Source organism: Podarcis erhardii, assembly GCF_964252035.2.
Source record: "Podarcis erhardii genome assembly, chromosome: 14".
Classification (NCBI taxonomy): domain Eukaryota; kingdom Metazoa; phylum Chordata; class Lepidosauria; order Squamata; family Lacertidae; genus Podarcis; species Podarcis erhardii.
Genome location: NC_138503.1, coordinates 1,909,125 through 1,922,435, shown reverse-complemented (window position 1 = coordinate 1,922,435; position 13,311 = coordinate 1,909,125). Strand labels below are relative to the sequence as shown.

Genomic DNA, 13,311 nt, shown 5'->3' with positions numbered 1-13,311 from the left:
CGGAGCCCCCCCAAACGAATTTTTGAGGGGGCTCGGGCCCCCTCAAGCCCCATGGAGTCGGCGCCTATGCAACCCTTACCCACACCAGAAAGGCCATGGGAGGCAGTATCCATAGATTTTATGACGGACCTGCCAAAATCCAAGGGCAAAACAGCTGTCATGGTGGTGGTAGATCTATTAACTAAGATGTGTCATTTTATAGTCTGTTCACATGCGGTCACAGCGGAGGAAACCGCCAAGTTGTTTGTAGAGCATATTTTCAGGTTGCATGGCGCCCCCTTGAGGGTTTTGAGCGACAGAGGGAAACAGTTTACTTCCAGGTTCTGGAGGAAACTTATGAGCTTAGTGCATGTGGAACTCAATTTTTCAACTGCCCGGCACCCAGAAACAAATGGGCAAGCGGAAAGGGCAAACGGGATTTTACAACAATACCTGAGGTGTTATGTAGAAGACAGAGAAAATGATTGGGTAGATAAGTTACCTCTGGCAGAATTTGCCTACAACAATGCGGAGAACGTGTCCACAGGGATGAGTCCCTTTCTGGCAAATTATGGGTGTCATCCCCGGGCATTTCCAGGAGAAGGAGGGGAGAGGTGGAGCGTGCCGGCGGCGGAACTTTTTGTTGAAGAGATGGAAGCGATCCACCGTCAGCTTCAACTTAACTTAGAGAAAGCCAAGGAAGAATATAAGAAGCAAGCAGACAGAAATAGGAGGGAAGGTGAAACTATAAGGGTGGGAAACCGGGTGTGGCTATCCACCCAAGGACTACCGTTCAAGGGAGGGAGTAAAAAGTTGAGACCCAAAAGATTGGGACCCTTTGAGGTCATACAGCAGGTCAACCCAGTAGCATTCAAACTCAGACTGCCCAGTCACATGAAATTGCACCCAGTATTTCACAGGTCATTACTGTCGCCGTACCGAGAGGGACGTGAGTGGGGGGAGCGTGAGAGAGAGGTCACCCAAACGCCCGTGATCGAAGAGAGAGAAAGCGACATGAACGTGGCAGGAATCATTGATTCCAGGTGGAAGGGGAATCAGGTGGAATATCTGGTAGAATGGGAGGGGGAAGTAGAGTCGGAAAACACTTGGGTACCAGCAGAGGTAGTCAACGACGAGGTTTTAATAGAAACATTTCATCAGCGTTTCCCAAAAAAACCGCAACCCGTGGCACGATTTAGAAGGGAACACTTTGGGACCACCGATGAGGAAGGGGAGTTTGAAGGGTTCCCAGAGTCAGGGGTGGGTGAGGAAGCCGACTCCGACGAAGAAGAGGAAGACGGGGAGAGAGACGGTACGCCGTGGCTAGAAGTGTTTGAATCCTCGGACGACGAGGAGAGTTCCTTCAGGGGCTTTCCGCCCTCACCGCCAGTGGGAGAGGAGGCGGGGGGTGAAGGGGGCCCTGGGGGGGAGGTGGATGTCAGGGAACTGCCATCGGAGGAACAGGTGGTGGAAAGGCTCCAGGAGAATAGGAGAGATTCTGCAGCAGAAGAAGGAACCAGTAGGGGGAGAGCAGGAGCTCCGGAGGAAGGGGAGTCGGAGGGGAGGCTCTGGGATACTTCCAGTGAGAATAGTGAAGAGGTAACAAGACCCCCCTTAGGAACTCCCACCCTTCGCCGGAAACTGTCACGCAGAGAGTCCCGGAGGCGCATGTCCGTCAAACAGCTTTTATGCTGGCGTAAGTTCCGTAGACGCCCACTGTCAGATTCTACCAGCGACTGACGGAGTCATGCTTTGGGGGCTCCGTTAGTGACTCGGTTTGGGTGACCAGCCAAACACCAGAGGGATCAAGCTTTTACGCACAAGCAGCTCATTATCCCATCACATCTATGTTACATCCTTTTATATATTTGAACATGGCTATCATATCACCCCTTAACCTCCTCTTCTCCAGGCTAAACATGCCCAGCTCCCTTAGCCGTTCTTCATAAGGCATCGTTTCCAGGCCTTTGACCATTTTGGTTGCCCTCCTCTGGACACGTTTCAGTTTGTCAGTGTCCTTCTTGAACTGTGGTGCCCAGAACTGGACACAGTACTCCAGGTGAGGTCTGACCAGAGCAGAATACAGTGGCACTATTACTTCCCTTGATCTAGATGCTATACTCCTATTGATGCAGCCCAGAATTGCATTGGCTTTTTTAGCTGCCGTGTCACACTGTTGGCTCATGTCAAGTTTGTGGTCAACCAAGACTCCTAGATCCTTTTCACACGTACTGCTCTCAAGCCAGGTGTCACCCAGCTTGTATTTGTGCCTCTCATTTTTTTTTGCCCAAGTGCAAAGGTCGTTTTGAAGTGTGATCCTGTCCTCTGGGGAGTTAGCCACCCCTCCCAGTTTGGTGTCATCTGCAAATTTGATCAGGATGCCCTTGAGTCCATCATCCTAGTTGTTGATAAAGATGTTGAATAAGACCGGGCCCAAGATAGAACCCTGTGGCACCCCACTAGTCACTCTTCTCCAGGATGAAGAGGAACCATTGATGAACCTTTGGGTTCGGTCAGTCAGCCAGTTACAAATCCACTGAGTGGTAGCATAGTCAAGACCACATTTTACCAGCTTCTTTACAAGAATATCATGGGGCACCTTGTCAAATGCCTTGCTGAAATCAAGGTAGGCTACATCCACTGCATTCCCTTCATCTACCAGGCTTGTAATTCTGTCAAAAAACGAGATCAGGTTAGTCTGACATGACTTATTTTTCAGAAATCCATGCTGACTATTGGTGATCACAGTATTCCTTTCTAGGTGCTCACAGACTGTTTGCTTAATGATCTGCTCCAGAATCTTCCCTGGTATTGATGTCAGACTGACTGGGTGGTAATTATTTGGGTTCTCTCTTTTCCCCTTTTTGAAAATAGGGACAACATTTGCCCTCCTCCAGTCTGCCGGGACTTCGCCTGTTCTCCAGGAATTCTCAAAGATGACTGCCAGTGGTTCTGAGATCACATCTGCCAGTTCTTTTAATACTCTTGGATGCAGTTCATCTGGCCCTGGAGACTTGAATACATCTAAACTAGCCAAGTATTCTTGTACTATCTCCTTAGTTATTCTGAGCTGTGTTTCCTCTGCTGAATCATTTGCTCCAAATTCTTCAGGTCGGGCATTGTTTTCTTTATCGGAGAAGACTGAGGCAAAGAAGGCATTGAGGAGTTCAGCCCTGTGTCCCCTGTTTGCATTTCACCATCTTCTCCTCTGAGTGACCCCACTGTTTCTTTGTTCTTCCTTTTGCTACGAACATACCCATAAAAGCCTTTTTTGTTGCTTTTAACCTCTCTAGCAAGCCTGAGTTCATTCTGTGCTTTAGCTTTTCTGACTTTGTGTCTACACGTGCTGGCTATTTGTTTGAATTCCTTTTTGGTGGTTTCCCCCCTTTTCCATTTTTTGTACACATCCTTTTTTAATCTTAACTCAGTTAAAAGTTCTTTAGATAGCCACCCTGCCTTCTTTAGGCACCTTCCATGTTTCCGTCTCATTGGTATTGCCTGAAGTTGTGCTTTTACTATCTCCCTCTTAACAAACTCCCAGCCATCATGAACTCCCTTTCCTTTTAGTATTACTGTCCATGGGATCTCACCCAGCACTTCCCTAGGTTTTATGAAGTCGGCTTTCTTAAAGTCAAGAAATTGAGTCCTAGTATGCTTGGCTGCTCCTTTCCGCTGTATAGTAAACTTCAGAAGAGCATGATCATTCGCGCCTAATGATCCTTCCACTTCTACCCCACTAACCAGGTCATCAACATTAGTTAGGACCAGATCTAAAATGGCTGTTCCTCTTGTTGCTTCTCCCCCTTTCTGGACAATGAAGTTGTCTGCAAGGCCAGTGAGGAATCTGTTTGACCTTATGTTCTTGGCTGAGTTTGACATCCAACAAATATCCGGGTAATTGAAGTCCCCCATTATTACTATCTCCCTTCCTTTTGCATGCTTGGCCATCTGTTCCAGGAAGGCATCATCTATGTCCTCCGTTTGGCTTGGGGATCTATAGTAAACTCCCACAATGAGGTCACTGTTATTCTTCTCTCCCTTAATTTTGACCCAAATGCTCTCACTTTGGCTTTGAGGTTCTAAATCTTGGATCTCTTCACAGGTATACACATCCCTGACATATAACGCCACTCCTCCTCCTCCTTTCTTGTCTGGTCTGTTTCTCTGAAATAGATTGTATCCCTCCATTATTACATTCCAGTCGTGGGACTTATCCCACCAGCTTTCAGTGATGCGTATTATGTCATATTTAGTTTGCTGTACCAAGAGCTCAAGCTCATCTTGTTTATTTCCCATGCTTTGCGCATTAGTGTACAGACATTGAAGTCCATTAATCATTCCCCCGTGTCTCTTATTTATGGATTTTTTCCTCCCACCACTTGGTCTGCGTGCTGTTTGCTCCATTTGGTCTATGACATTTGGATGATCATCTTCATCAATTGATAGACTCCTACCTTCAGGAGCACTGTCTCCCTCCCCCACATTGGTCACTTTAAAGCCCTCCTGATGAGGTTTCTGAGATTTTTGGCAAAAACATTCCTCCCAACCGTTGTGAGGTGCAGCCCATCGCTTGCCAGAAGTCCATCTTCAAGAAACTGCAGTCCGTGATCTAAGAATCCAAACCGTTCCTGTTTACACCATTTGCGAACCCTTTTTGCTCCTTCTTCAGCTGCTGCCCTGCAAGCTCTGATAAGCTCCTCCCACAGCTAATCACCTACCTCAACAGAATCCCTGCCCCCTCTGACCTTTGCACAGGGAGAGCAGCTAATCAGCCACAAAGAAACACACACACACAAGAAAACCCTTTTTGCTCCTTCTTCAGCTGCTGCCCTGCATTTCCACAGGGCGGGCGCTACTACCGAGAAGGCTTTCTGCCTGGTTCCCTGTAACCTCAGTTCTCGCAATGAGGGAACCGCCAGAAGGCCCCCAGCGCTGGATCTCAGTGTCCGGGGAGAACGAAGGAGGTGGAGACGCTCCTTCAGGTATACAGGATGCTCTAGAAACAAGCGGCTTTGTGTCAACGTAGCCCGGTATATCTGCATGATATTTGAGAGAGGAGGGTGGGGGAGAAGTAGCTCCCTAATATTACCTCTCTCTTTCAGAAATGTAACATGGAACAAAGCTCATCCTCTCATCAGAATATGCCCCCCATATATTTATTTTTTGCCCCAGTTTGCCTGTATCGTTGTACAGTACCAAATGTGTGTGAAAGGTCATGCATTTCAGCTCAAGCACAGACAAATTATCAAATTCATGTGCAGGCGTGTATGTGTAACCAATTCCAGAAGGGACATCCGGTTAGGCTTCAATGGATTGTAATGGATTGCTCTGAAGTCATTTCAGCACTGGGGATGGGGGGGCTGTGTACCCTCCTGCCACCTGCCACCCGCTGTCCTGTCCTGTATTTTGCCAGAACAAAGGTGGCAGCCCTAGGGAGAGGTAAACTCTGTCTTCTTGATGTTTACTATTTAAAAACCAATAAAAAATATATTGTAAAAGAAGTTTACATAATGCTAGAACCTGGGACCATCCGATGAAGCTGAACATTGGAAGGGTCAGAACAGACAAAAGGAAGGACTTACTTGCACCACATGTGGCAAAACCATAGCGTTTGCTGCCACCAGACATGGTGATGGCCATCAACTGAGACAGCTGTAAAAGAAGATTTGTTGACCAGTGGCTATTAGCCAGGGCCAGAGGTGGTTGTGAACATCAGTTTCCGGGAATCACAAATGGGAAGAGTGTTGCTGAGCTTAGAAGCTGCCTGTGGGCTCCCCAGGGTCATCTGAATGGTCACTTTGGAAAGAGGATGCTGAACTAGTTGGACTCGGTCTGACCCAGCCTGGCTCCTATGAAGCTATTTCAGAAAGAACATAAGAAGAGTTCTGATGGATTAGACCAAAGGCCAACCTGCACTGCACAGCCTGGCTGGGCCCCTCCAATATTTTGCTCCTCATTGACAAATGGTTTGATATTTGTCATCCATTCTGTCTCAACCATGCACCTCCAAGTATTGTTAATTAACAGTGAGCAACAATTTATCTTGAATCAGCCCCAGTCTTCTGGATGAAGGACAGAGATGTCAGGAAAGTTAGCTGTGGAAACTGAATGCAGGGAGTTGAAGTGTGAAAAGATTGCACATCTTGCCATAGTGCAGCAACAATAACCATTTGCAAAAACAACCCTGATATAGCCATCTATCTCTACTACATGACTGTAAGGGAAAATTGCTCAAGCCGTTGTACAGGAATAGGCCAGAGAGTCTCAAAGGACAAGGAGACACCACTTCAGTTAACTGAGCATCCTCTCAAAAAATATAGGCTCCAAGTGGAGAAAGTAGCAGAAAGGAGGAGGAAATGGTGCAGGCAGGAAGTGAGGTGGCAGAGCAATCAAAGCCCCTGCGCCATTGTGCTGAAGTGGGTTTTGATGCCAGGCCTGACTGGCTGCACCAGCCTCCGCCATCAGAAGAGCTCCACCCTTGATGGGGTGTCCCACCTGCAAGCCATGCCCCAGGGCACCCCCATGTGGTGGGCAGGAAGTACTGCCAAGAAATCCATGAAAGGGGATGTTTTGTGTTTGCTTTTGTATTTGGTTTGTGATGGCGTTTATTTTCAGCTGTGAAGCACAGGGAGAGTGTGTAATATAGATTTGTTGGGATGAGCTTTTCTCACTGCTGTTAATTTATCTCAGCCTTCCACAGTCTGGCACTGGACTACAGTCCCCATCATTCCTGACTACTGGCTAGGCAGGCTGGGAGTTTTAGGACAGCAACGTCTAGAGGGTAACAATTTGGAGAAGGCTGGTTTATCAATAAAAACTTTTAAAAGTTGTATATAGTTGTATCTATTCTGAGGAAAATGAGGTAGAATCTCATATTTAAAATTTGCTGATCAATTGTTTTGCAAACTTACTACAGCAATATATTTCTTTTTCTTTTAAAAATGAAATGCAGGCTGTTTCAAATTTTCTATGGGTGTGTGTGGAACAGAAGCATGATAAAGTGTGATGCAAACTTCTGAATTATGTTATTAACTATCAAATAAAACATTTCTGTTTCTCATTTATCTTGCTTTGGGTGTCCCCCTCTCCCTTTTCAAACTGGGATGTGTTGTTTATTGGTTTCTAAATGCTGATTTGCTCAACAGAAAATTGAAAATGAGCAAACAGCTATTCAAAACAAGGTAATACTTTTGTTCTGTTACTGCATTTTTAAACTATGTCCACTAATATCAGTGAACTTTAGGAAACCCACCTGAAATTTGAGGGTGCTGCCTTAAATTCTACACTTTTAAGTGATGGTGTGATTCCCCCCCCCCCAGTGGTTGCTGGGAAGTTATAGGGATGGAGGTTTTAAACACAAACTAATTCACATTTTCTGAGATAATGCACAAGCTGAAACACAGATATCCTTCAAAATTTACACCAGGATGCTGGCAAATTTTCAGAGGACTAACAATAATAGTAATAATAATAGCAAAATGTTGCAGAAATTTTAAAAAAACAACAACCTTAAGATACGAGAAACAAGGAGAAAGCAGGCTAGAAAGATTTGTCTGTTCGTACCTGTCCATCGTCCTAGCTCTAGTGCCCAGCAGAATCAGAAGCAGACATTGTGGTCGGAATAAGTTCGGTTTCACATTCCAGATTAGGCAGGGACTGTCCTGGTGTATCCAGAAAGCTGAAGCTACAAGAAATGGGCTGGACAGAAGGGCCAGAGAACATGTCAAAGAACACAGGTAGTGAGCTGTCAGCAGGCCTTGCCAGTTTCCAACCACAGAGTAGCAGGATGGTCAAAAGGGTTTCCTGAGCCAACCACAATGTGCTTTCCAGTGCCAACCATGCCCATGTGGGGGAAGGCAGCAGGTCTTTTAAGGATGGAAGCTGCTTGCTGGAGGAAGCCTGCAGAACACATGGAAAACCAGATATTTGCATTAGATGTGGCAAAGGTTCCAGAGACTGAGAAGCCTGACATCCAAATGCTGTTATTCCTGCTTGTGACAGGCGCATCTGCAACCACGGCAATCACCTGGTGCAAACTTCATTTGCAATTGCACGCTGTTCATTGCACAGAGCAAAGGCAATGTAGACACACAGTTCTAGGGCAAATGCAGGGTTCAAGGTGAACTCAGCTTCTTGGTAGCCAAGGAACCTCAAGGTCATTCAGTTCCATCCACTCACCAATCCTTTACAAGATACACCCTATACTAGTCCTCTATTTTTTTTTTAAAAAAAAAAGCTTTCAAAATTCTTCTAACATAACATAGCTATTGAAAAAAGAGCTCTCATTTCCTTTGGCAGAATGCCCTGTCCTGCAGCTTGTATGACAAGTAGCAATTGCTTTGCTTTTGAAAGTACCTTTTTATTGTTCTTCTAATGGCAATATCTTTTCCTCAGCAGGGATCTGATCTCTGAAATACCATGACAAATATCCCCGTCATAATCTCCCTTGAAGACTCCAGCAATTATTCTATTCATGGATTGAATTAACCTTCGTCCTTGGAGCAATTCATCTTCCTGACCCTTAAATCTCTCTGGAGCTCTGTAACCTGTTTAACAAAGGAGGTTATACAGTAGCACTGAATTAAACCAGGGCTGGTAACAGAAGAGATCCACACACACCCAAACTTTCCAAGTCACACAAGAGGAGAATTTGTACTACTCGGCCCACTGGCAGGATAGTGCTACTTTTTTGTCTCCTCCCCCAGGCAATTTCCTTGTGTCTGGATGTTGCCCACAAATTGTGCATCTATACAACCTACAACTTTTATATCAATGATTATGGCTTTCTGCAATGGGCTGTGGGAACTGCATGTTGAATCTTCTTTTAATGATCTTTTTCTATTTGGAGGCAGCGATTGCCACCAACCAAGAAGGCTTTAAAAGAGGATTAGACAAATCCATGAAGGAGAGGACAGTCAGTGGCTACTAGCCAAGATGGCTCTTCACGGTTGGGGGTAGCAATGCTTCTGAATATCATTTGCTGGCAGCCAGAGGAGGAGAGAGGCTTTTGCACTCAAAGGCTGTTTGCAGGTTTCCCACATTGGTTGGCTACTGTGAGAACAGGATGTTGAACTAGATGGACCACTGGCCTGATCCCGCTGAGCTCTTTTTATGTTCTTATGCTCAACAAACACAAGTCTCCAAATGAGCTTCAATAGCCACAAATCCTCATTTTAACCCCTCCCCCTTTCCTATTCCATTAAGCTTTGCTTAATGTAAATATATGCAACAAAGCTAAACCAAACCTTAAAAGAAGAAGTGTGCATGCACACGAAAGCTCATACCAAGAACTGACTTAGTTGGTCTTTAAGGTGCTACTGGAAGGAATTTGTTTTGTTTTGACTATGGCAGACCAACACGGCTACCTATCTGTAACTCAAACATTAAAAAGTTTAAGACTCAAAGTTTGTATGTTAATTTCTCCGTAAATGCTATGTACCATACTTCTGGGTATCACTATGATAAGGTTTGCTTCGTGTAGATTTCTCCAGTGTGGCATTTTTTGTGTTTGTATGGAGGAATCATCCACTTTCAGGATTTGTTCACAGTTCATAGCTGTATCCTACACACAACCGAATCACGTCCATGATAAGTATGTAAGAGCATGTCAAGAAAGGACAGGATGTTGAGAATTGCCTGGGTACAGATTCTGCCAAAAGAAGGGAACTGGGGCTATTCAGTGTGAATAAACTAGCATTTATCTACAGTGGAACAAGGTCTAATGTACGGTTAGCAGAAAACTTATTTCTTTTTTCTTTTGGATTCGATTCTCCTGGAACAATTTGTTGAACCCTATGAGGCTTTGTGGAATGGCGCTGGATTTCTCTGTAGCTGTAATTTTGCAGCTCCTGAAGTATTCATCTCTTCTCCCACTGTGCTTTTTGGCTAGCATTGCTCTTTTGTTTCTTTTTTTTATTTCTTTGTGCCTTAATTCTCCCTAATCTGGCTAGTTGTTCAGCAGATGCTGGTTCTTCTGCCAATGAAGTAATCTCAGTGGAATGCAGTGAAATGCACAAGGCTGAGGACAGATTTTATAGGCTAAATAACACTGGAGGCGAATGGAGGTTAAAACTGTTGGTCCTATCCAACTTTTACCTAGAGATGCTTCTCTAACTTTTACCTAACTTCACTAAGTTCTGTGCATTTTTACCATAACCCTAAATTATTTCTGTCTCTCCTCCAGCTGACACGAGTAGTAATGGGTGGATGGAGCAGTCTATTTATTGGCTGTGTCTCGTGCCCTGCATGCAGAAACAGGCTCCAGCAGACTCAGCGGATGAGACCAACGGTGAGTCCAGTGGTCAAGAAGGCAGTTTCTGCACAGGATGCAGAGGGAAACGAGGGATAGATGGGGCTCATCAACCTGGAAGGGAGCCCATCAAGGAGAAGGAAAACTCTGGTTCTAAACCTCTGCTGCCTTGCAGCTACACTCATTCATGAAAAAGGCTTCGGGAGTAAACCCCAAGGAAAAATCAGTACCTGCTGCCTTGCAGGACATCTTTGGAAAAAGCTAAGGAGTAAACTCAACAAAAATCCAGAGTGGAGTCCCTAATACTGCTGGATGGCACTCTGTGTGCCTCCTTCCAGCAGCTCCTGCAGCCAAGCTGATGCCAAATGTATTGCTTTCCTTTCCTTTGGACCATGTCTGTGAGGGGGAGAGGGGGATCTTGTTGTCTGTGCAGCCCAGGACTTCAATATGCTCTGCCTAGGCTTGCACCCTAAAGAGGTCACTTTGGTGCTGCCAACACAACAAAAACAAAGCAGGAAGTAATAGTCCCACTCTCTTCTACCTTGGTCAGACCATGCCTGGAATACTGTGTCCAATTCTGGGCACCACAATTTCCCGGAGGATGTTGACAAGCTGGAACGTGTGCAGAGAAAGGTAACCAATATAATGAAGGGTCTGGAAAGCCTTAGGAGGAATGGTTGAGGGAGCTGGGTATGTTTAGTCTGGAAAAGAGGAGACCAAGCTGGAACGTGTGTAGAGGAGAGCAACCAAGATGATCAAGGGTCTGGAAACTAAGCCTTATGAGGAGCACTTCATAGAATCATAGAATCATAGAATCATAAAGTTGGAAGAGACCACAAGGGCCATCGAGTCCAACCCCCTGCCAAGCAGGAAACACCATCAGAGCACTCCTGAAACATGGTTGTCAAGCCTCTGCTTAAAGACCTCCAAAGAAGGAGACTCCACCACACTCCTTGGCAGCAAATTCCACTGTCAAACAGCTCTTACTGTCAGGAAGTTCTTCCTAATGTTTAGGTGGAATCTTTTTTCTTGTAGTTTGGAACCATTGCTCCATGTCCGCTTCTCTGGAGCAGCAGAAAACAACCTTTCTCCCTCCTCTATGTGACATCCTTTTATATATTTGAACATGGCTATCATATCACCCCTTAACCTCCTCTTCTCCAGGCTAAACATGCCCAGCTCCCTTAGCCGTTCCTCATAAGGCATCGTTTCCAGGCATTTGACCATTTTGGTTGCCCTCCTCAGGACACGTTCCAGTTTGTCAGTGTCCTTCTTGAACTGTGGTGCCCAGAACTGGACACAGTACTCCAGGTGAGGTCTGACCAGAGCAGAATACAGTGGCACTATTACTTCCCTTGATCTAGATACTATACTCCTATTGATGCAGCCCAGAATTGCATTGGCTTTTTTAGCCAATGTTGGCTCATTTTTTAGCCACTGTTGGCTCATTTCAAGTTTGTGGTCAACCAAGACTCCTAGATCCTTTTCACATGTACTGCTCTCAAGCCAGGTGTCACCCATCTTGTATTTGTGCCTCTCATTTTTTTTGCCCAAGTGCAATACTTTACATTTCACCCTTGAAGGAGCTGGGTATGTTTAGCCTGGAAAAAAGGAGACTGAGAGGAGATATAATAGCCATTTTCAAATATCTCAAGGGCTGTCACATGTAGGATAGAGCAAGCTTGTTTTCCCTGCTCTGAAGGGTAGTATTTGAACCAATGGCTTCAGGTTACCAGAATGGAGATTCCAACTAAACATCAGGAAGAACTTTCTGACAGAAAGAGCTGTTTGAGGTGGAACAGACTCCCATGAGAGGTAGTAGACTTTCCTTCCTTGGAGGTTTTTAAGCAGAGGTTGGATGGCCATCTGTCATGGATGCTTTAGCTGAGATTCCTGAATTTCAGGGGGTTGGACTAGATGACCCTTGGTGTACCTTCCAACTCTAAGATTCTATGATTCTAGGAGGCATCAGTTACAAGTTATAATCTGATTGGCATAAGGTACAAGGGCTACAAATTGCCTTCCTCAGTGGGAGAGATAATTGTATTTCACTGGTCAGCTACTGCCTCCCTTAAGCTGAGCTGCCCCAAGTCAATAAAGTGCTGACCCACCACAGTCTGCCTGCTTTAATGGGTGCTTGGAGCTCAGAGTATCACTCAACAAGTGGACTGAACTTCTGCACCAGGCAAAAAAGAAACGAAACAAACCCTCTTGCACGTATCAAGCTGAAACATCAGGAGCATGTATGCATGTGCCAGTGACTCACAGAAGACGGACATAATTGAAAACACTCGACACTGATGTTGCCACTCTCCAGGAGACCACACTCACTTCAAGTGGCTGCTTCCAAGAGAAGAACTACACCTTTTTCTGGCAAGTAGGGCATCCAGAAAAACCATGTACTCATAGCATGGGCTTTGCAGTGAGGGACTCCCTTCTGTCTGCAATGCTTAGAATGCTTGCTTTCCCTCTGCTTGTCTTTTTTTTTTTTTTTTTTTTTTGCACATAACTTTTATTAATTTTCAATTATTAAAATCCAATGACAACCACATTTTATCAATATCAAATTACAATTCCCATCCAAATATAAATCAATTATACAGCCAATTATACATTTTGAGTGACTTCCCATGTGCTGGGTGTCGGGGTGCAAAGTTCTTATTTCTTCCTGCTTCTGAGATCTTAGTTAATCCAATTGCATTCAGTCCCAATCTTAGTCCCTTATCAAAAGCTACTGATTTCTTCCATTTGTGTTGAGATATTTAATAACAAAAGTTTTTCCATAGAAAGAGTTCTGTTTCCTGTGTGAGATTTGTTGTTCTAATCATGTCTTACATGGCATCTCTGCTTCCGCTTTTCCAGTTTCTCTTCTTCTGTTGAAATTCAAGCTGCGTCATTACTCCATCTTTGTTGTTTATATCTGAGTATGGGAGTAATCTGGCATCCTGCCACCCGGGCAAGATTCCAGTTCTCCTTCTCCTCAGATTCTCATCTCTAATGATATGGAGTCTCACCAGAGCTACTGCAGATCAAAGACCACAGTCCAAATTACAGTCAGATGGAAGTTAGATGCTTTAAATCAT

General features: G+C 45.0%; 1 long non-coding RNA gene across 1 annotated transcript; it reads right to left on the bottom strand.

The window, feature by feature from the left end:
• Window positions 1–7,410: 7,410 nt before the first annotated feature.
• LOC309329443 lies at window positions 7,411–13,034 on the bottom strand. Its single transcript, XR_014151165.1, has 3 exons — window positions 12,842–13,034; window positions 8,335–8,525; window positions 7,411–7,878 (listed from the first exon to the last, which is right to left on the bottom strand). It is a non-coding gene; the product is annotated as an uncharacterized lncRNA (long non-coding RNA).
• Between the last annotated feature and the right edge of the window lie 277 nt (window positions 13,035–13,311).